The sequence below is a fragment of the Cupressus sempervirens genome, chromosome 7 (genome assembly GCF_028749045.1).
Source record: "Cupressus sempervirens isolate cs-2001-9-10 chromosome 7, ASM2874904v1, whole genome shotgun sequence".
In the NCBI taxonomy this organism is placed as follows: Eukaryota; Viridiplantae; Streptophyta; class Pinopsida; order Cupressales; family Cupressaceae; genus Cupressus; species Cupressus sempervirens.
In genome coordinates, this window is record NC_143124.1 from 931,465,684 (window position 1) to 931,488,379 (window position 22,696).

A 22,696-nucleotide genomic window follows, 5' to 3' on the forward strand; every position below is an offset into this window, starting at 1 on the left:
AACCAGCTATTTTGGTGTTACACACCTCCACCAAGAGTCATTAAGTGTAATATAATATGCGCAGTAATCATGAATCTAGAGTATGAATCTAGAATGCAAAAAGCTATGCAACTTAATGACGTAAGAATACTTTAATATCTAACTACCTAGAGTAAAACTCTAGCATGAAAATGCAATCAATATGTTCTTGAGTGCATGAAAATGTGTAAGTATGAAGAGATAAGGCATAGATCTAAAATTAACATAGAAATCATACCAAACCCCCATGAGATAAAGTACTTGTTGAGCGGTCATTTTGCGCGATGCTTAATGACAAAAATCTTTTCAAATATCCCTCTTTAAAAGATGATCAAAGACCAACTCCAAGGTTTTGGATGGCTATTTTTCAACCTACTAGGTAACTCAATTAAAGATAAATGTGAATGTTCACAAGGAGGACTTTGTTGGTACCCACCAATCTGCACAACTTTGCTGAAATGTAACCACAAAAGAGACATATTTTTGTATTTTCTATTTTATGATGAATGCAATTTCTAATCAATGCAACTATATGAATTTTCTATTTTAACGAAGTATTTGAAAAATAAAATAACAAAGATAGAGTAACAAGAGATTTGAAGCAAATTACTGAAAGGGAAATTTCTAATGGGCATAAACTGAAGTAACAATACATCTACAAATTGAATTAACAAAAGGATTTGGTAGGAAACCAATGAAATTTGGAGTAGCACTTCCTCAACTCCACTAATGCAATTTTTTATGGGAACTTCAATAAAAACCAAAAGATGTTTCATGTTTCATCAAATCACGAGGCCACAGAAAGTTCACTCACACGAGAAAAAATACTATGCAATAACAATAGTGATACTTTTTCCAATTCATCACAGTAGTGGAATTCGTTAACATAAGGAAAGCATCAAAACTAAAATATTGCACAATTATAACAACACAACAAAACTATTAGCTCCATTATTATTCATGAACATGCATTCATAAAAATGACACACTCTGGCAAGATTTACTACATTCATAATGAAAGCACCAATAGCATATATTATTACATCAAAATATCGACCTTGAATATATATTACATCCATATATTTAAAGTAAATCATCTTCTCCCTTTGTGTTAGGAGTGAGAGCTCTTCTAATTCAACTCATGCTAAAAAATTAATAAAATATAGTTATTTACATACAAACTGACTCTCTAAATAGTGCTAAGCAGGTCTCCACCCTTGTTTATATCAATTAATGGGTGCATGAGCCTGTACATGACTTAAAACAATAAAATAAGAAGATAGAATCCATGAGATGATCTAGGAGTCACTAAGAGCTCTAAAAATGGAAGCTCAACATTCTCTTGGTCTCTCTAGGAGTTGAACTATCGTCAAAATGAATTTTTGATGCATGGAATGCTCTAAAATAGCAAAAGGAAGTTAACTATTGGTGCACTACTGCTTCTTCAACATTGTCAGTGCACCTTGCAAAAAATGCACCTTGGAAAAGTACATTTTGGTGACAGGACCCAAAAATCAAAACTTAATTTCAAGCATCTAGGTTTTCTTCCCCTTTATACCAAAATGATTTCTAGATGCTTGCTTTTGAATTTCTCTATTATCTCCATTACTTCCTTAGCCTCTAGTAAATCTAATGACTCATACTTATTTTGAACTACTTGTTGGTAGTTACTTATTTCTATCCTCATATTAGCAAATTCCTCAAGCTTAGAATCTAGTTCTAACAATGCTTCTTCTATTTTGAATGCTTGTCTAACATCATCTTTAGATGAAGCATTTAAAAATGTATCCCTAAATTGTTGAACAACTGTTTGCACTAAGGAAAGTTTATTCTTTGACTCAATTTCAAAAATCTCAAGGCTTGCAGTGTTGTAGTATTTATTAGCCTCCAAAAATTGCTCTTAAGCCTTATTCCTTATGCATTGGATATCTTTGTATAGTCCTTCCATGACTTTATTTATAGAAGATATCTTCTCTATCAAATCATCTAACTTATCTAACTACTTTTCCAAATAAATCTCCATTATCATCTAGTACCTCTTCCCTTTGATAGATTTTAGTGCTTGTAAAATAGTGAACCAAAAATGTACTTCATCCATCAGCCCAAAATCTTGGTTTATAATGGTAACCAATTTGTTGTTATTAGTTTGGATGTTGTGCAAAAGATTCAAATTACCTTGTACTATTTGTGCTCCCCTTTCCTCAAAAATGTTATGCCACCTCTTGCAATCATCCAAAAATAAATCCATTTGTGGCCTTGTCTCCTTTCTTTCCAATGTAACTCCTACAAAAATTTTAGTATTTTCAAGGTCTATCAGACCTACCACTTCATTCAAGTATCCCCTCAAAAATTCATTCTATTTTCATATCATTAAAAGCTCTGACTCATCCTTTTCAAGGTGTTAAAACACTTGTTCAAGGCTCATGGTAATCAAGACTTTTGCAGTATCCACCAGTATGACCTCCTTCATCTAATTATATTTTGGAGTCAACTCTTCTCTGTCTACATGGGGAGGTGGAATGGTGAAATGTGCCAAAAGGTCCCGATCTTGGTTCTTCATTATGAAGGCAAGTGTTCTAGCATCACCCTCAAGTGGCTCAGGTTTCTTAATCACCTTTATTATCTTTGCCATGCCTTCTTCTTCTGTTAATTCCATATCTCTCTTTTGTCTAAACATGACCTCTTTCTTAAGCCATGAAGACAGTGTCCCCCTTGGTGACATGTATTGAGCTAAAGAGGTAAGGTGTGTTGTAGTTTCCTTTCCCTTATCACTCCTCTTTGAATTCTTCTCGTGTCCAAGAAGAACTTCAGAGTGAACTTTCATGTCAAGTTGGGCTAGGGACGTATCCTCTATATCAAGAAGAGATTGAACTACCTTTCTTCCACAACCTGTCCTTCCTGGGATAATTCATCAGCATGTAACTGCATATATTCTCCTTCCTCTATAGTTTGACTCTTGGGTTCAACTGTCGAAGGAGGTAAGGCCATTGATCCTTGATCTCTTACTTATGGTATATCTTTTTCTGATGGGGGAGGAATGCCAAGAGGTCCTTGTGGTAGAGGAGGTAGTTGATTCCAATCTTCTCATAATGGTTCATTTCAAGGAGTATCTCATATCCTCTCTCCCATAATCTCAGTACCCACAGGTATGAAGTCAAAGTTTGAGAGGTCAAAAATATCTACTCCCTCATCTTTCATCTCTTCAACCCACTCTTGTTGCTCATATTTTGAGGTCTCAACCTGGATAGGCTCTCCTAGTATAGAAGGAAACATTTGAGTCAAACTTCTTCTCCTCTCTTCTCCAATCATGGTAGTTGAGAGATTCTTCTTATTAAAAGGGAAAAATTCTATTTGCTACTCTTCCTCCTCATCTTCCACCTCAGGGATGGTTTTTGGTACTTGGGGTGAGGGAGTGCTCTTTTTCTTTAGTCTCCTCCCCTTTACACCTACCACCATCATCTATGTTCTGGTTCTTTTGGGTACCAATGTAGAGGCTTCTTCTATCGAGGTTTGAGGTGATGGAACTCCTTCCTATGTTGGTTGAGTTTATTCTTGCTCGAGTTGAGATTTTTTTGGCTCTTGTTGGGTTTCTTCTTCTTGAGTAGCTAGTTCTTCTTGAGTCTTTGTCTCTTTCTTTCTTACCCTAGGGGATCCCTTTCTCTTCTTACCCTTTCCCTTTTGTGTCTCAATGTACTCAACCTCCAGCTCATGCTAGTGTATCATCTCTGGCCTTGTATTGTGACCTTTGCTCCTTTTCCTTTCTTTGGTTGAGTTGTAGCCTGAAGAGGTAGAGCTTGAGGAACTAGATCCATCCAAAAATGTTTCTTGATCCATTCTATTGTTAGTTCAACCACATGTTGGCCTTGATGATAAATATCATCATTCTATTTGGTCCCCTTCCTCCTCATCTTCCAGCTCACAGATGGTTTCTAGTACTTGGCCTGAGGGAGTGCTCTTTTTTCTTTAGTCTCCTCCTCATTACACCTACCACTATCATCTCTATTTTGGATCTTTTGAGTACAAATGGGGAGGCTTCTTCTGTTAGGGCTTGAGGTGGTGGAACTCCTCCCTATATTGGTTGAACCTGTTTTGGGTTTTGTTGGGCTTCTTCTTCTTTAGTAGCCAATTTTTCTTGAGCCCTTGTGTCTTGATCTCTAATACTAGGGGCTTCCTTTCTCTTCTTACCCTTTCCCTTTTGTGTCTCAAAGTACTCAACCTCTAGCTCATGTTGATGTACTGTCTTTGGCCTCACTGGTGATTTGGTAGGGTAGGTTGGTATTGTGACATTTGTTCCTTTAGTTTGAAGAGGTAGGTCTTGAGAAACTAGATCTATCTAGAAAGGTTTCCTAATCCATTCTCTTGTTATTTCAACCACATGATCTATGCTGATTAATATCATAATTCTCTTGCCACCCAATTTATGCATTCATAATGGGCCTTTCATAAATCTTGTCCTTGTTGTACAAGGGATCCACTATCTCAGGGACATCCTTGTCTCATTCTTTGAGGGGCATCTCCATGTTTAACACCTTTTCTACAAGTTGTAGACTCATCCTACAATAATATTGAATGCATACATCATAGTCATCTGCAACATTCATCCAATGGTATTCAAGGGCCTCTTCCAGTACAAACTTCTTCCCAACCAGATGTTATACCATCCTAATTTTATCAAAATATGGGCAAGGTTCTTGGTAGTCCTCAAGCAGATATTAATCTCATTCTAAATCAAATGTAGTGATATCCTGCTTCTACTTCACCTTGAAGGCCCTGATAGTGATTGGCCATGTCTAAGTCTTCTTATGTTGCTTCCTAACCCTATCATATGTAGAGGCCATCTATCTTTTTGTCTCCAATAATATAAGCATATTTGATGGATATTACAGAAGCTTCTTTGGGCACAAGGGGGTCTCACTGCCTGGAGATAGGTGAATGTCTCGAACTGTATGTAATATGCACCAACCTATGTTATATATATGGTAGATTCCACTAATATTCTCTTTTCATAATCTCCCTCAATGAAGCTGACGATGGAAAATATAAAACCATCATTGACCACCTTAAATATTCCACACTTTGTAGTGGGAGCTTCTTCTTTTCCAACTATGGGTATATGATATAGGGCCAAGCATCTGCATCTTGCATGTTCCCTTTTATGTATAATCATGGATAATTTTTGGTTGTTGCCACCAATATTTATACCATATATGAGGTCATGTAGAAGCAGGGGTCGTTCTTCACCAAAATCAACTGCTCATCTAGGTAATCACTTAGGATTGTAGCCCAGTCAATAAGCATCTTGCCTATCCTAATAATTTCTTTGAAGTGTACCATCCATGTCTCTAGATGTCTTGTTTTGGGAAGGACCATGGATCTACTAATGAGAACTATCAAGTAGCCAATATCATCAATCATATATCCACATGTCATGCCGACCTTTATAGCTCTTCTCTCCAAGGGTGTCCTATCAATTAGGTGCTTTGATTGTACCAACTCTTTGGTCTCTATTTCAATCTCCTTGTACCATCTATCTTTTCCCTCATAGGTGATTTGAAGGTATTGATCTACCCATGGAAGATGGAAGACCTTTCCAATATTTCAAGGCCTGAGGTCTAAGACTATATCCCTGGTCACACTCTTGACCACCTTCTCTTCTAGTACATAGTAATGAGCTAAGGTCATGATCAGTTCGAATGATTGAACTGATGTTGGGTGAGAATCCATGTTCACCAACCCACTTTAGATCAGAGTCAACACCATGGCTAGCCTCTCTTTAGGTTTGTTACATAGGGTCAGAAAGGCATTCTAGTCAATGTGCCCCAATTTGGTGTCTTGGATCTCAGTGTGTTTATCTTGAAATTGGGATTTCTTTAGTGCTCTTTGATACTTGAAAGCTACTAGTTTTGGTGCTATCTTTGCTATGATGGAGGATGAGGATGACACCATTATATCTACACAAAAGGGAAAAATGTCAGTATCATTGATGTTAAGAAATTATGAACACCCTTAGAATAGACCCAAACTAATGAGAAACTAACCAAAAATAGGCTAAAACTAGTTGAATCTCCATAATGAGTCTAATATGCACACATGCACAACTAATTCACTTGCACAGGTGTGCATTGTGTACAAGTGCATATATTAACTTTGGCATTTAAAATATGATTATAAAAGTGTGTGGTTGTGCACTTAGTGCACATATGCAAGGTGTGCATGTGTGCAACTACACACTTGTTTCTCTAGTGTGGGCAAGTGTTTGGGGCTTGGTTTATCTTATGTACATGTGTGCACTTATTGAGGGTGTGCATGTACAAACCTCCAAAAGTTGTTTTTTTGGTTTTAATTTTAAAAATATTTAAGAAGGTTGAAGCTTGGGTGTGAACCTTCAAAGCTACAGACATGCAGAGCAGAAGAGGTTGAAGAGGTGCACTAATCGAAGCAATAGAAGAAGGCAAGTGAGGAGAACAGAGGGATGGGGTATTTATAGGCCATGAGGTCTATTGTACACCTTTGAGGGTGCCCACATGCACATGTGCACATTTTTTGCACTTGGAAACCTAAAACTAAAATTTTACCCCTTTGTTATTGCTCATGATTTCCCGACCAAGGATCGAGTACTAACCTAGACCTAGAGGAGGGCCCTAAATGACCAAGGCACTTAACTGGGTGTCTCGTAGAGGATTTTGAATTTAGGGGGTCCCCATTTTGTGACTCAAAATGGGGCATGTGGTGTGAGACCACAAAAAATAGCCTTGACAAAAAGGAAGAAATGAAAAAGGCATTTCTTCATCAATAAGCATTCTTCTAACATGTGTCCAATGAAAATTGGATCCCAATTTTTAGAAGCAACTTTCATGTCCTTTGGAAGCCAAAACTTCAGAATCTTGAATCTTTAGGCTCATTGTGTGCTTGGTGTTCCAATTCCTTTTGGCATCTCAAGGTGTCATCTATCATAAGTATTTTAGCAATCAGAAATAGTCTCTTCCTTAATCAATACAAACATCAGAAATCCTCATAAACCTATTTATTCATCACTGCATGACCAAATGAGCAAATGGATCTTAACAAGTTATCAATCTCTTTCCTTTGAGTATTTGGTAACCTTCTTTAACTCACTTCATGGACTCACACATTTCCACTTGATTCTTCCTTGAAGTCTTTTGTTCATTGTACATAATAGGAGAGCAATTCTAATGTGCTTGTAGCTGTATTTGATTACCTTTATAGTTTTTTGGAATTCTTTATATATGACACCTTTTTAATTATTTTTTCTCCCTAACCACATTTAGATTGTGTGGCCAAGGAACATACTTAGTTTCATAACTCTTGCATTCCACTTTTAATGAACTTTTTGGGAAACTCTCATTCCAAACAAAGATCTATATAGGTCTTTGAAGAGACCCTTTATTTGAACCAGTAAGTTTTGAATTATCCCTTGATACTACCAACTTAGATTTGAAGACAACCTAGATGATCAATACTTTAAATTTGCAAAAAGTCAAGAGCGATCAATCTTAGATTCTGAATTTAAGGAAAGAAGTCCTTTATGTCTGCAAGTAATACCTATTTTTTAGTTGGTACAAGAAACAAAATTATCTAAATGCTTTGATAGAGAAATACCTCTTCACTAAAATTGAAACAAAATGGGGTGGTACTGGTTATGCATCAAGAAGGAATCTTGATTACACCTAATCCCTAGATCGAAAAGAAAACAAACACACCAAATTGTTAGCCCTAGTTTTTGAGTCACCATGATTAATCCTTTGTTTTTCTTTTCACTTGCTAAAGTCTTCCTTTTGAACTATGTGTCATTCCCCTCAAGATGTTGTTTTGACTTAAGAACATAAAATTGAACCTTGTTTCAAAATCCTTGTGAATAAGTCTCTTGAACCACTTTGAGCCTCTTTGAACCTTGGTTCAAAGTAGTTCAAAATGGTTCAACCAAAGGTTTTTGAACTAACTTTCACTTTGTAGGTGGGACCTACCAAAGATGTCATTGGATTTCCTCATAACCACCTTGAACCTCTTTAAATCTTGGTTCAAAGTAGTTCAAAGAAAATCTAACACTGAGAATCGGCACCCAAGAATGTAATCAATTTCTAACAAGAAAACTGTCCTAAAGGCATAAGAGCTTACGTCCTGATGATTAAGTAAGCATCTTCTTAGAATCATTATCACCTAGTATAGGCAACAAGCTAGCGGTGTAAGTGGAGAAAATGCTAAAGGACAAATATTTTATTAGAAGCTAAATCGTGTTGTTAGAAGAATACTAATGATGGTTAGGACACTTCCCTCACATAAGCATTTAATGAAGAAACATCATGATTCCTCGAAGTGTGTTTACTTTCCCATTATAATATCATGATTAAAACTCCATCATTCAGAAATACTTTCCCCGGTATGCTTTCTTTCCTTTAAAACCAAGTCTAAAGCTCTTTTCTTTCTATCCTACTCTATGAGAAATCAAGAGCAGAACAATGGGAGAAGAAAGAGAAGTATTTTAGTTTTTCAGTGGCTTAAAGGTAAGGGTTGAAAAATCTTTCCTTTCTATTTCTGTAATGTCATTTTTCTTTCAGAGGAAAGATTTGGAAATTTTTTTTGGTTAAAATTGAAGTTCGTCATGCACTTTTTCAAAAATACCTCTAGTCTTGAGTGCCAAAGCCTTATAATTTCTTATACTAATTTAATGGGAGTTGAAGTTGAGAAATTAAAAGAAAGATTCTTAGAGAAAGATGAGATTAAAGGATGTTTGGAAGTCGTAACAAGTGGTCTCCTTGAAGCAACTATTTTCCCTTCTGCATTGCTAAGCCCAAAATTACTCCAATATTGTGTAGACCATTATGACATCAAAGCTAAGAGCATACTGAATAAAAATGTGGAACCCTTATTGTCTATTACCAGGGAGACCATTTTTTCTATCCTAAAACTTCTAGAATGTTCCTTTGTGAGATACAATCCTACCCAATCTTTACTTCAATTCTGAGAAAACCCTTCAAAGTATCATAACCAGATGGCCATGAAGTGGACAAAAACCTTTTATAGGGGAGGTTCAAGACTACTTAAAGTGCTCACTAAGGATCACATGAAACCCAATATACACTACTTGATAGTTTTGTTGCACATAGCAAGAGGGTCAGCTAAAGTTTTGGTTTTTGAAGAGTGGATGTTACATTATCTAAATTATTGTCTTGCATGCGTTAGTGACCTCACAGCTATTCCTCATGAACCCTAGAGTGAGGACATAAAAATATATCAGTATTTTCCCTTGCTAAGGAAAGACTGAGTATTAGAGGATTTTAGGAGAGTACATTATATTTTTTTGGGAAATACACACCTCAGCCTTTCTAAAGACCCCATGTGAAGGATGTCCCTAGAAGCTCAAAGATTACTAAAAACCTATTGAATTTTATGCATTCAGTTCCCTAGGTTCACCTATTTGAGAATAGGGGGTTTTGAGGAAGAACCAATTAAGTTAATGAGTTATGCTTTGGATTGCTTTGTCCTAGCCAAAATATGCAGACAAATATTCTCTGTAGTTAAAGACAACCTTCCTTAAGGGAAATGGGAAACTGTATTCCCCATTAAATTGGGCTCCCTAGCTAGCAACACAATGATCAATGCTTCAATAATTGGGAGTGACCTATTGAACTTTAATTTGGGGTTTTACCAAGAAAGAAGGGGTTTTTGATAAGAAGAGATTTGTAAGACTAGTGCTTGGTATAGGAAATCAATTTCAGCCAGTGCCTCACCTTGAAGATTTGTGGGAAGACTACAACAATAAACATGAGGTCACTAAAAGAGACCACTCAAGGATGAAATTTTCTTAGAATACCTCACTAAAGTAGAAGTTCAATTTGGAAGGGCTTATTGAAGATGGTTTAGAAGTCATTGAACTAGGTTATAAAGAAAAGATTGAACAAGTTCAACCCCAGGTTGATTGGAGCAAAGATTAGGAGGATGACCATAAACCTCAGGTCTAGATCCATTCTAGAGTGCATAGATAATTGGTTAAGAGGAAAGAGAACCAAATCAACTAGTGTGATCCAAATTGAAAAACCTACAAAGATTTTTTTTTTTTCTCTAAATCTTTGATTTTTGACATCTCCCTTTCATCCGATGATGTAGGTTGTGTTCCTATAGTTAGGAGGAATAAAGGAGTGATACCACCAAATCGACTGACAACCCCTAGATCTAGGTCCAAAACTATGTCTACAATGTCAGTTCAGACATTAGTTCAAGGGTCCAATCTTATGAATTAAGAGTAGAATAAAGGAGATGATCTCATATTGTTAGATAATCAAGAGATAGATATAGGGTTGGTTGGTACTATGAATATGATTCAGTCAAGTTTCATGACTACCCCTAGAACCAACGAAGGGGTGATAGTTGCTAACACCATACCTCCCTAGCTATCTAATTCTATGAATACAAAGTATAGTTTCAATCTCGTCTCCATGCATGTTAAAGATATAGCCACCAAATATGCCACTCGTGTTTCCAAGAACAAGGTAAAGAATGATGCTCACCTAACCAAAGATCCTATCACAGAGAAGGTAATAGCAAAGGTGACTAGTTATAAGAAGAAAGAGGGTTCATATGAACTAGAAGCCAAATATTTTAAGGTCACCACCATGGATTTGGAAGTCCTTACTAGGGACATTGGCATTCACATCTTTAAGTTCTCAATTGACCGCATATTGAATCAATTAGAAAAAGATAGCAAGGAGAAGAGAGAGTTGAAGTGACTAGTCATTACTATGGATGAATATATTGATTCCTTGATGAATGTTGGCACACTTCCCTTAATCCAGGTTCCAAATTCTTTTGATCATAACTCCTTTGAGAGCCAAAAATTGGTTAAACAGATGCAAAGAGGGAGACTATTTCTAGAGGCAATAAATGATTGGACCTTATTGTCATGAAAGTAGATAAATTCATCTTGGATCTTACCACTATAGACACAGAGGGAGAGGTGCTACTAGGAGAAATCCAAACTCTCATTCCTATCTAGGAAATAGATCAAATTTGATGTCAGACAATTGTTTTCCAAGTGCATGAGGTAGGAAAATATGGTGTGATGAAATTCCTCTCTGAAAATCACATGAAAACTGTGGACCTATATATGCTTTTCATATTGAAAAGAAACATGAGTTGGAAAGAGTCCAAGATGCCTTAGAGGAAATGTGAGTGGTTGAGAATGAGATCGAAGAGATGCATAAAGGAATCCTCAAGGACATGCAGATAATTAACCCTACCAATATCCTACAATTCAAGGATGGGAACATAGATTCAGAAACCTTAAGAAAGAGTTTCAAGGACACAATGTTCAAGATCAGTGACAGTGACACTCCTATTTCTTGAGATTTCACTACTATGGCCAACATGGAGTCTATGTTGTATTTAAACAAGGAACTCATGCCTACACAAAGAAAAAGGATTAAGGAGCTGAAGTGGAAAAAGGACACTTGTAGGTAAAAAAATATTCAGCCTAAAGAACCCATACTCTCATGCAGCCTAGGAGTGTAGGAACTTTTCAGAGCTAGAAATTGGTTAAGTAGGCCATGTTGGAGGATGATAATCTTGATGAAGAAAATTAGTTGCATGGTGGTTTTCCTTTTTGAATTCACATTTTAAAACTATTTTAACTGGTTATGTTTAGTAACTATTTGTAACTGAGATGGTTGGGTTTTGATGGAGGCCTATCCGATTCTAAAACTATATATGCTGGGACATAAAAATGATTAAGGGTTAGTTGTTAGGTAGAGATAAGATAGTCTTAATATTAGTATTACATTTTCTCCTTTTAATGGTAATTGGTGGAAAGTAAAGATGATAATGTGAATGCCGACTTTAAGAGTTTGGGATTGGAAGTCACATTTATATATCTATTAATACATATTATAGTTCAAGACTTTGTGTTTGAACTTCAATGTGGCAGATACTTTGTGAAACATTGTGTTGATAACTCATGACATTGATTACTATTTTAATTTATTGTTCATATACTCTTAGTTCTTACTCTATTTTATGCATTTAAGATATTTCAATTTTCCTTGAAGTTTTGTTCAATACTTGGAAGACTTTGTGTTTCTCAGTCACTTTACATATTTGAAATTGTAGATTTTACCTCCATACCCAATAGTGCACGAGAGATCCTTAGGAACTTTCTGGTAAAAGTGTGTGTATGTATTTATTTTTCTTTAAATATAAATTCATTTGACAATGTCAGAGGAAAATGGTTAAAGAAATATTTACCCAATTGTTTGAGTTTCATTGGTTTCCCATCTTGGGTGTAGAGCAAGTTATCTAACTTTCAATAGGGGAAGACAATATATTCAACAACACAAACACAAATAAAACACACAATTGAAATCAAATGCACAACTAAAAGAAAACACACATGTTGAAAGTAGACAAACAATAACCTTTTTTTGTGTGTATTAGGCTTCGAAATAATGTTTCAAAAATTGGCCATTAACTGATAATGGGACCAATTCCCCTTGTAAATTACTTAGCCTAAATGTATTATCCCCTAGAATCTCTACAATTTGATAAAGACCAATCCACAACAATTGACACTTTGAATGAGTGTATGATTTTTCCTTTTCCTTATCCCATAGAAGAACAAGGTCTGAGATTCAGAAAGATTTGATTGTGACTCTCTTGTCAAACCAAAATTTTATGACAACCTAATGATTTGACATATGTTCTAAATTTTATGTCCTCTTCTCCTTCAATTCCAAGAGATTCATTAATCTGATTTGGACCTTATTAGTATCCTCAACACACCCTCTCATGAATTTCAACACTAGAATCTTGAGATTGAGTGGGAACACTAGTTGCTAGGCATAGACTAATAGATACAGGGATGTTCCCAAAGTATTCTTTATCTTGGCCATGTCTATCTATAATGCATATTTCAATTTGATATACCAATCTTTTGGATTTTCCATGAGCAAGCATTTTATGACTAAAATCAAATTCTTGTTGGTGAACTCGACCACGCCATTCCCTTGGAGATAATAATTGGATGAGAAGTTGATTATGAATTGATTGTCTAATTCCCATGTGTATGAAAAATTGACACAAAAGATGACCCATTATCACACACCATGAAGAATGACATTTCAAACCTAGTCAAAATATGTTCTTCTAGGAAGTTAGTGACCACTTTTCGTATACAATTTCTCAAAGTTTTAGCTTCAGTCCATCATGTGCAATAATTTGAAGCTGTGAGGACAAATGTATGTCCTATTGATGATGGTTGTTTTACATGTCCAATAAATCTAGCCCCACTTGGAAAAGGGGCATACCTCAAATACTGGTTGCAATGGTATAGTTGGGATTGTCAATTATTTGGCAGGTGTGACATGAACATACATGTTCAAATGTATCTTTGAAAATTGTTGGTCAAAAGTATCCTGATCTCAAAATTTGATGGGTCATAGCCTTCATTGATCCATGTCCAGTGTCGTACTTGTCATGATATTGTTCTAGTACTTCTCTCGCTCCTTCACATCCTAAACATTTCAAATAAATCCCTTCATATTTTTTCTTGTAGAGTTTCCTATCTTGAAGCATGTAGGATTCACATTTAATTTTCAATCCTTTGCATTGGGAATTATTCATCCATTGATGGTATTGATTTTTCAAGAGGTAGTATACAATATCTTTGTACAAACATCTATGATTATTCCTTCATTAGTGTCTACTTGAGATACTATGATTTGTTCTTCATTGTTAACTATCATCTTGGTTAGTCCCTATCCGCTCACTAGCTTCATTGTTTGAATTTCCAAATCAAACTCTTGTATTATAGCCATCCATTTTCCTCTTCTTTCACCTAACTCATTCTACATCAACAATTATTTGACTATAGCATCTGACACAATAGCATATACTTTACTCATGAGTATGTAGTGGAGAAATTTCTTGACTGCCTTTAAAAGGGTGAATGATTGTTTGTCAAGATTGGAATAGTTCAATTAGGAATTCTTTAATGGGAAGCTCATGAATATGATAGGTCTCTCATCTTCTTCATCTATTTTTTGTGTGGGGATACCTACACATGAGTGTTCTAAAGAAAAAGAATAGATTTTGAAAGGTAACTCATAATTAGGATTTACAAGTATTGGGGTCGTGGAAATAGCCACTTTGATATCTTCAAAAGATTTCTTGACTTTAGGATCCCAATCAATTTTCACTCCTTTCTTTAGTAAGTCTTTAAGGGGGTGAACTATCTCAACAAGCCCATTAATGAACTTGCATACAAAATTAATCTTCGCAAAGAAAGATTTAAGCTATTTGTGACTATGGGTAGGCAATAACTTTATACTTGCTTCTATCCTTTCAAGATCAAATTGAAATACTAACTTCATAAATGATGTAACCTAGTGGCCTTTCTTTGTTAACTTCGAATGAACATTTTTTAGGGTTAAGAGATATATCATATTTTTGACATTGGTTGAAAACTTGTTTCAGATCAGAAATATGAGTACTCCTCTCTTTTGAAAAGACTGCTAGGTCATCTATATAGATAACTATATGTATTTTTTTATCAATCCCTTAAATGTCCCATACATTTCTCTTCGAAATCTAGTTCTAGCGTTGATTAATCCAAAGGGCATTCTTTTGTATGCAAATATATCCCATTTTGTTATGAATGTTGTCTTTAATATATCTTCCTTGTCTACCATTACTTGGTTATATCCTGAAAGCTATCTAGAAAAGACAACATCTTAGACCCATTTACAATATGTAATACTTCATCAAGTGAAGGAAAAGGGTAGCTATCTTTCTAAGATACCTGATTCAAAATTTGAAAGTCTACGCAAAGGCAAAGCTCTCTAGTCATTTTTCTTATGGGTACCAAGTTGGCAACCCATGTAGAATATCAAATAGGAAATATAATCTTGGCATCAAGCAACTTCTGGACCTCTTTCATTATCAATGATTCAATGATGGGGTTTAGTAGTCTTTGTCTTTGAGAAAAAGGATTAGCACCAAGATTTAATGGAATATCATGAGTGATGATGTCAAAATCATATGTCTTGAGATCTTCATGACTCCATGTAATGACATCTTTGTATTCTTTGAGTAACTGGAGCATACTTTCTCATTCTTGGAAATTACATGCCTTCCCAGTTCTCACCAACTTAGGGTCATTTTCTATTTCTATATTATAAGAGTCACATTCTTTGATTCTCTTTTGTTCAATGGTTTTCTTACTACGTGCTGACTCATCTTGGTCAAAGATATGTTCCAACTACACCATCCCCTTAGGAATAGTATTGGTTTTCAAATTTATGATCTTGTCTTCCTCTTCTAGTTCATCTTCTATGGGTTTTTCATTGGGTGTGTCATCGATTTCTTGTCCTTTGAATAAACCATTGCACATAATGAACTCCAAAATATGATGATCATCTTGGAAGACCTCGAAGTTAGTAATTTTATTTGAAATAGATGGGTAGCCACAAGCTCTACTAAAAATATTTTGAGTTTCATTCTTTCCACATGCTTTAATGTGTTGGCTAAGATTCCAAGAGCATCAACTACTACATTTCTTCTTCTTGGAATAGATCTTTTGTTTAGGGCTTCAAAATCTTACATCAAGTCCCAAACTCTCTTTTGATAAGCAAGTAGTCTTCTATCATTGCAAGAATAGATTGATTTGACTTGTCAAACCACCAACTAAGAGTCTCCTTTAACTATGAGATTTTTGACATCCTTTTCTAATGAAAAGAAAAGTTTTGTAGATCAAGGTTTCATATTTTACAATATTGTTAGTACACCTAAATTGTAAACAGTATGCAGCATAAAAAGACCTACCTTTGGGATTAATTAGTTCAATACTTGCTCTAGCTCCTAATTTTCATTTAGAACCATCAAACCTGAGTGTCCATATTGGTTGTTCTTTTGGTTTCCTTGACTTGTGTTTATTTGTCTGAATATTTTCTTTCACTTGGACTTTGAAGAATTGTTTCTTCAGGACCCATGACATTATTTAATGTGTTGGGCTTGATGAGTTAATACTATTTACCTTTGATATAGTGATTTTCCATTTCGTTTGTTCATCTTCAATTTCTCCAATCAACTCTGTGATTTTATCAATTTTTGGTTTAGGTTGAATGACCATTGAGATCCACCCTTGGCCTTTCACAAAGCATCTCCCTCTAAGAACTTTAATCATCCCTAATAGAGGAGAAGATAAAGCGCCCCCATCTAAAGAGGTGCCACTATATGATACATTTAGATCTTTCTTTACCTCTTCTTCATTATCGTGACTTAAGACATGCACATAGGACTTAAATTACCATTGGGTATTTCACTTGTGGCCTAACCAGTTGTATATTGTGTTATCTAAGTTAATGCCCAAGTAATTGCTTCTTGAGAATCTAAGAATTCAAACTTTGAATGACTCACCTTATGCAACTTGCAAAATCCTATAAGGAGAAAGATATTTGGATCTGCCTCTTTCCCTAAACACTATAAATTTTTGTCCATGCTATCTATGAACTGAATCACAATTTCTTCCCATGAGGTAGGGTTCAGTCATCTCGCATCTGATTTATCAGGTTTTCCAACCAAAGCTATGTCAAGAGTCATTATCCTATAAGAGCCTAAGTCTGGTTGAAGAAATGGTACTTCATTTGGAGCATTGTACTATTTGATCATTGTCTTTAGTTTTGGCTTGATGTCTATTTTAATTAGGTCATTCAATCCCTTTCAAGGTAGTCACAACAAGGTGAAGTCAATTGAGAACCATTCTCTTAGGCATCAGGTCCATTCTCTGCTCAATAATAGGTTGTATGTTTTTGGAATCTCCACTATGTGTATGTCTATGATATCTTGGATTCAAGGGTCTATAATCAACTATATGGGAATGCCCTTCAATACTTCTATGACCTTCACTTTTGTTTTGTCAAATGGAATCACTATTTGATTTGTGGGTTGTGGGCTAACTCCCAACTTTTGAGCTATCGACAATGGCATGACATTGCAAGAAGCTCCTCTTTGAATGGGACAACTTTGTACCATATCATGGTCTTCTTTAATTTTTCAATGGCACTATACTTTTTAGTTGACTAGGCAAGATTCTTTAGTATTGTAAGTATATTTCCTTGGTTTGAATTTGGTGTCCAAAAAAGGGTGCTCTTGGAGACGCCAAATTATTATTCACTCTTAGGTCTGGAGGTGTTGGCTACAATTGAGGGGGATTCCATCGGTCATGGGTTTCCTTTGATTTTGTACGTTGTAATTATTCTGATTTTCATTCTGAAAAGTAAACATCTCTACTGGTTTGGGGTTTGATTCTTGATTGAATGGTAAGATAATTTCCTCTTTGACTTGGTCTCCCATTTCAGGTTTCTATGGAGAACCATAAGATTCTAACAACATGGTATTGAACTAAATAGGGGACTCATTATTAGTGTACTACAAATTTTGGTTCACTTCTTCATTTTCATTGAAAAATGACCCACCATCATTGGATATGTTTTGATTGGTGTCTAGTTGATTGATGTCCACAAACTGAGAATTGTTATTATTGTCTATTGGGATACTTCCATTGTTTGGATGGGTATTCCATTCTCAATTCTTTGTTTGGAAACCTTTGTTACGATCTAGGGGGTGAAAATTATTCGCTGCATTATTATTTCCGTTGAAATTCTTCTTGTAATTTTTACCATAGTTATTGTTGTAAGGGGTCACATTTGTTTTTTTGGAAATTGTTATTCTTCCCTTGTGAAAACTTTAGACAAGTTAGCTCATTGGTTATCTAAGAAATGCTCTTTTTCATTTGTCTAGCTCATTTCCGACATTATTTTCTACCTCAGTGGATGGTGTTGCCTTTTTCTCAAAGAAGGCTACTTTTGGAGGTTCATATCCTATATCTAAAGTTGACACAACTAGCACCTATCTTAGTTGTATTAGAGTTAATGGGATGGATTGAATAGGCATCACTTGTGCTCCATGATGGTATGGTGGTACTGTCATACTGGTATTAGTTGGAACCATCATCTCTCCTCCATTAAGGTTAGCCTATTTATTAAAGGTGACTACTTCTTCGAAGACCTTTTCTAATGTGTCAATATATGTAGTAGGAAATCTCCTAACAAAGATAATAGTGAGGTGGTCTATAGAGTTTAGATAAATCTGAATTGTAGCCGCAACTAGTATGGTGTAATGGGTTTCCAACTTGTGGTATGTCATCTAAAAGTGATGATTGAAGCATGAGATGGTCTCTGTTTGATTCCTTTCACTAGATATGAACTGGTGGTGTATCACAGTCAAATTGATGAATGTTTTGAATTGATATAAGAACAAGTTTTCAAACGTTTCCTAGTTTTAAATAGATCCCAATAGCATATTCATATACTAGTTAAATGTAACCTCTCCCAATGTACATGGGAACAAATGAAGGACCAAATTCTCTTGTTGAAACTATTTTCAATTGCATATATCTTTGAAAACCTTAATGTGATCCTTAGTTGTCTATTTTTTGCATTAGATGAAGCTTGGGTAGAATTTCTTAGGGTTATTGGAAAGGTCATTGAGTGGACCTTGCAAATTGATTGGTGAATCTACTACATTTTCAAAGAAATCCATGGATGGAGGATTAGGAAACACGATAGTTGGAGGTAAGTTCGAGGGTAGAATTGAGGAATATGCTCAAATTTGAAATGGGAGTGGTAGAATTCTTGGTATCCCCTTATTACTATGAAACATGTGAAAATGACTGAGTTCTAGGAACTTGCATCCACTGGGTGAAGAACTTAAAGCTCGCTAAAATGGAGATGGTGGATCAGGATCTTCCAATTTATGTTTATTCTGAAAAAGTGCACCTCTAAAAAGAACACCTTCAAAAATCACACCTCTGAAAAGCACACGTCCAAAAAGAACACCTTGAAAAATTGCACCTTCCAACAATGATAGACTTGGAAAATTTTAGAACTTCCAAAAATTGCAGAACTTTCAAACAACAACTTAGGTTTTTTGGTAGAATGGTTTTTGACCCTCCTAGTGCCACTTCTATTGAGCAGGACCAACTCTGAGGTTTCAGATGGCTATTTTGCAACCTACTGGGTAACTCAATTGAAGATAAATGTGAATGTTCACAAGGAGGCCTTTTCTGGTACCCACCAATCTACACAACTTTGTTGAAATGTAACCACAAAAGAGATATATTTTTGTATTTTCTATTTTATGATGAAGGCAATTTCTAATCAATGCAACTATATGAATTCCTATTTTAACCAAGTGTTTGAAAATGAAATAACAAAGATAGAGTAACAAGAGATTTGAAGCAAATTATTGAGAGGGAAATTCCTAGCGGACATAAACCAAAGTAACAACACATCTACGAATTGAATTATCATAAGAATCTAGTAGAAAACCAATGAAATTAGGAGCATTGCTTCCTCAAATCTATTGATGCAATTTTTGGTGGGAACTTCAATAAAAACTAAAAGATGTTTCACGTTTCATCAAATTGCGAGGCCACAAAAAGTGTGCTCACACAAGATAAAATGTTATGCAAGAAAAATAGTGATCATTTCTCCAATTTGTTACAATAGAAGAATTTTTTAATATAAGTCAAACACCAAAACTAAAAGATCACACAATTATAACGATGCAATAAAACCATTAGCTCCATTATTACTGATGAACATGCATTCACAAAAATAACACACTCCAACAAGATTTACTTCACTCAGAATGAAAGCACTAATATCATATATTATTGCATCAAAATATCAGCCTTGAATACATATTACATCCATGTATTTAAAAGAAATCATTTCCTCCCTTTGCATTAGGAATAAGATATCTTCTAATGCAACTCATGCTAAAAAAACTAATAAAATAAAGTTATTTATATACTAACTAACTCTCTAAATAAGTAGGTCTACAGCCTTGTTTATTTCAATTAATGGGTGCATGAGCCTTTACATGACTTCAAAAAATAAAAGAAGAAGAATATAAGAAGATAGAAGCCATGAGATGATTTGGGAGTCAGTGAGAGCTCTAAAAATGAAAGCTTGATATTCTCTTGGTGTCTCTAACAGTTGAACTATCGTCAAAACATGTTTTCGATGCATAGAATACTCTAAATTAGAAACTGGAAGTTCACTGTCAGCACACCTTACAAAAAAAATCACCTTGGAAAAGTGCACCTTCAAAAATCACACTTTGGTGATAGGACCCAAAAATCTATAAAAAAATTAAGTGTCAAAACTTGATTTCCAACATCTGGGTTTTCTTCCCCTTTATACCAAAATGATGTCTGGATGCTTACTTTTGAATTCCTCTATGAACTTCATTACTTTATTAGCCTTTGGTAAATCTAATGACTTATATTTATTTTAAACTACCTGTTGGCAATTACTTATTTCTATCCTCGTGTTAGCAAAATCCTCAAGCTTAGAATCTAGTTCTAACAATGCTTCTTCTATTTTGAATGCTTGTCTAATATCATCTTTAGATGAAGAATTTTCAAATGAGTCCCTAAATTATTGAACAATTATTTGCATGAAGGAAATTTTATTCTTTGACTCATCTTCAAAAATCTCAAGGCTTGCGGTGTTGTAGTATTTATCCGCCTCCAAAAATTGCTCTTGAGCCTTATTCTTTATTCGCTGAATCTCATTGTATAGTCCTTCCATGACTTTATTTCCTGAAGATATCTTCTCTATCCAATCATCTAACTTATCTAATTCCTCTTCCAAATATATCTCCATTAGCATCTAGTACCTTTGCCCTTTGATATATTTTAGTGCTTTTAAATCAATGGCCTAGGTATGTACTTCATCCATCAACCCAAAATCCTAGTTTATAATGGCAACCGATTTGTCATAATTAGTCTAGATGCTGTGCAGAAGGTTCAACTTACCTTGTATTATTTGCACTCCCCTTTCCTCAAAACTGTGACACCACCTCTGGCAAGCGTCCAAAAATGAATCCATTTGTGGCCCTATCTCCTTTCTTTCCAATGCAACTCCAAGAGTAATTTCAGGATTTGCAAGGTCTTTCAGACCTACCACTTCATTTAAGTATCCCCTCAACAATTCATTCTATTTTAGCAAAATTAAAATCTCTAATTCATCCTTGTCAAGGTGTGAAAACACTTGTTTGAGGCTCATGGTAATCAAGACTTTTGCAATATCCATTATGGATTTTTCCAGTATGACCTCCTTCATCTGATAATATTTTGGAGTCAAATCTTATGTGTCTACATGGGGAGGTGGAATGATGATATGTGCTAGAAGGCCTAATCCCGGTTCTTTGTTATGAAGGCAAGTGGTCTAGCATCACCCTCTAGTAGCTCAAGTTTCTTAATTGCCTTTATTAGCTCTATCATGATTTCTTCTTTTGTCAATTCCATCTACCTCTTGTTAAAAAAGAAGATTGTTGAAGTATAGAAATGAAGGATATTGTAGAAACCTATCATGGGAACAATCATTATTTTGTCACTAACATCAAACCTACTACTTGGTGGTGAGAAATTGTTAATTTGGTCTTAATGCTATCATTTGATTGATTGATGAAGAGGATTTGAAAAGAAAGGATAACAAGAGTACCTATAAAAAGGTTGAGTTATATGGTGTATAAAAGGAGCACTAAGACCAAGTAATACTTTGATGATATAGTGTATTGTTTATCTACATAAGGCTACAATGAAAGTATACTTGAGCAAATACAAGAAGAAGACTAAGCAAAGAAATGTGTCTCCCAAGTTTGACTGAGTAAATAGTGGAAGCCAAGCAATTTAGTTTAGGTCAATCAAAAAGTTAGCTATGGTCAAGCAAAGTGAAATTCAATATGTGTCAAGTAAGTTTAGTATGTGCCAAGAAAAGAAAGTTTAGTATGTGTTGAGCACCAACAAGACTAGTGTATGCTGAGAAACCTAGAGTTGATCAAGCATCAGAAGATAGTTATTGTCGAGAAAACAACATTTTATTGTCGAGTGACAGTATAAAGAGTTTAATCAAAGATTTTACGAATCTGAGCTAACATAGTTGTTTTCTTAAATTGTGTGAAGCGTGTTGAAGATAAGTATGATGACTTGGTGGCACAAAATTATAGATAAATAGCTTTGAGATGAATTTGAAGAGGATTGTAAGAGAAGTTTCTAGAAGGGAACAAAATTGAAAAGAGGGTAGATTAGATGAATCTAACCTAACCCTAAAAAGGGTGATTGTGATGAAGTGGCAAAAGATCAAAATTCTCTATATAAGGAGATACTAGGATAGAAGCAATTATGTGAAGTGTGTGAGCAAGGTGTTGCTTCATATGGTAGCTGAAGGAATGAACCTAAAGTTAGCATACTAAGCATGAAGGCTTGAAGGGTGAACAAGCAGTCAAAGACAAAGGGGAATGAATGCCAAGTAGTATGGAGAGCTGAATAAGAGATACGTAATCTGTAAATAAGTTATTTTGTTATCAGATCAAGTCCTACTATTATTTTCTAACAAGTGTATTAGTGTAGATAAATCCTTTGGATTAAGGTTGACCTAATAGTCATAATTATATCCTTTAACAGGGTGACATTCTAATGGAATGTTCTAAAGTCCTCTAACAAGGCTCACTCCTAATAGGGTGATTGAAATCCTTTAATAAAGGTCACATTTAATAGTGTGAATTGTAACCTTTAATAGGGTTGTCTCCTCACAAGGCTCAC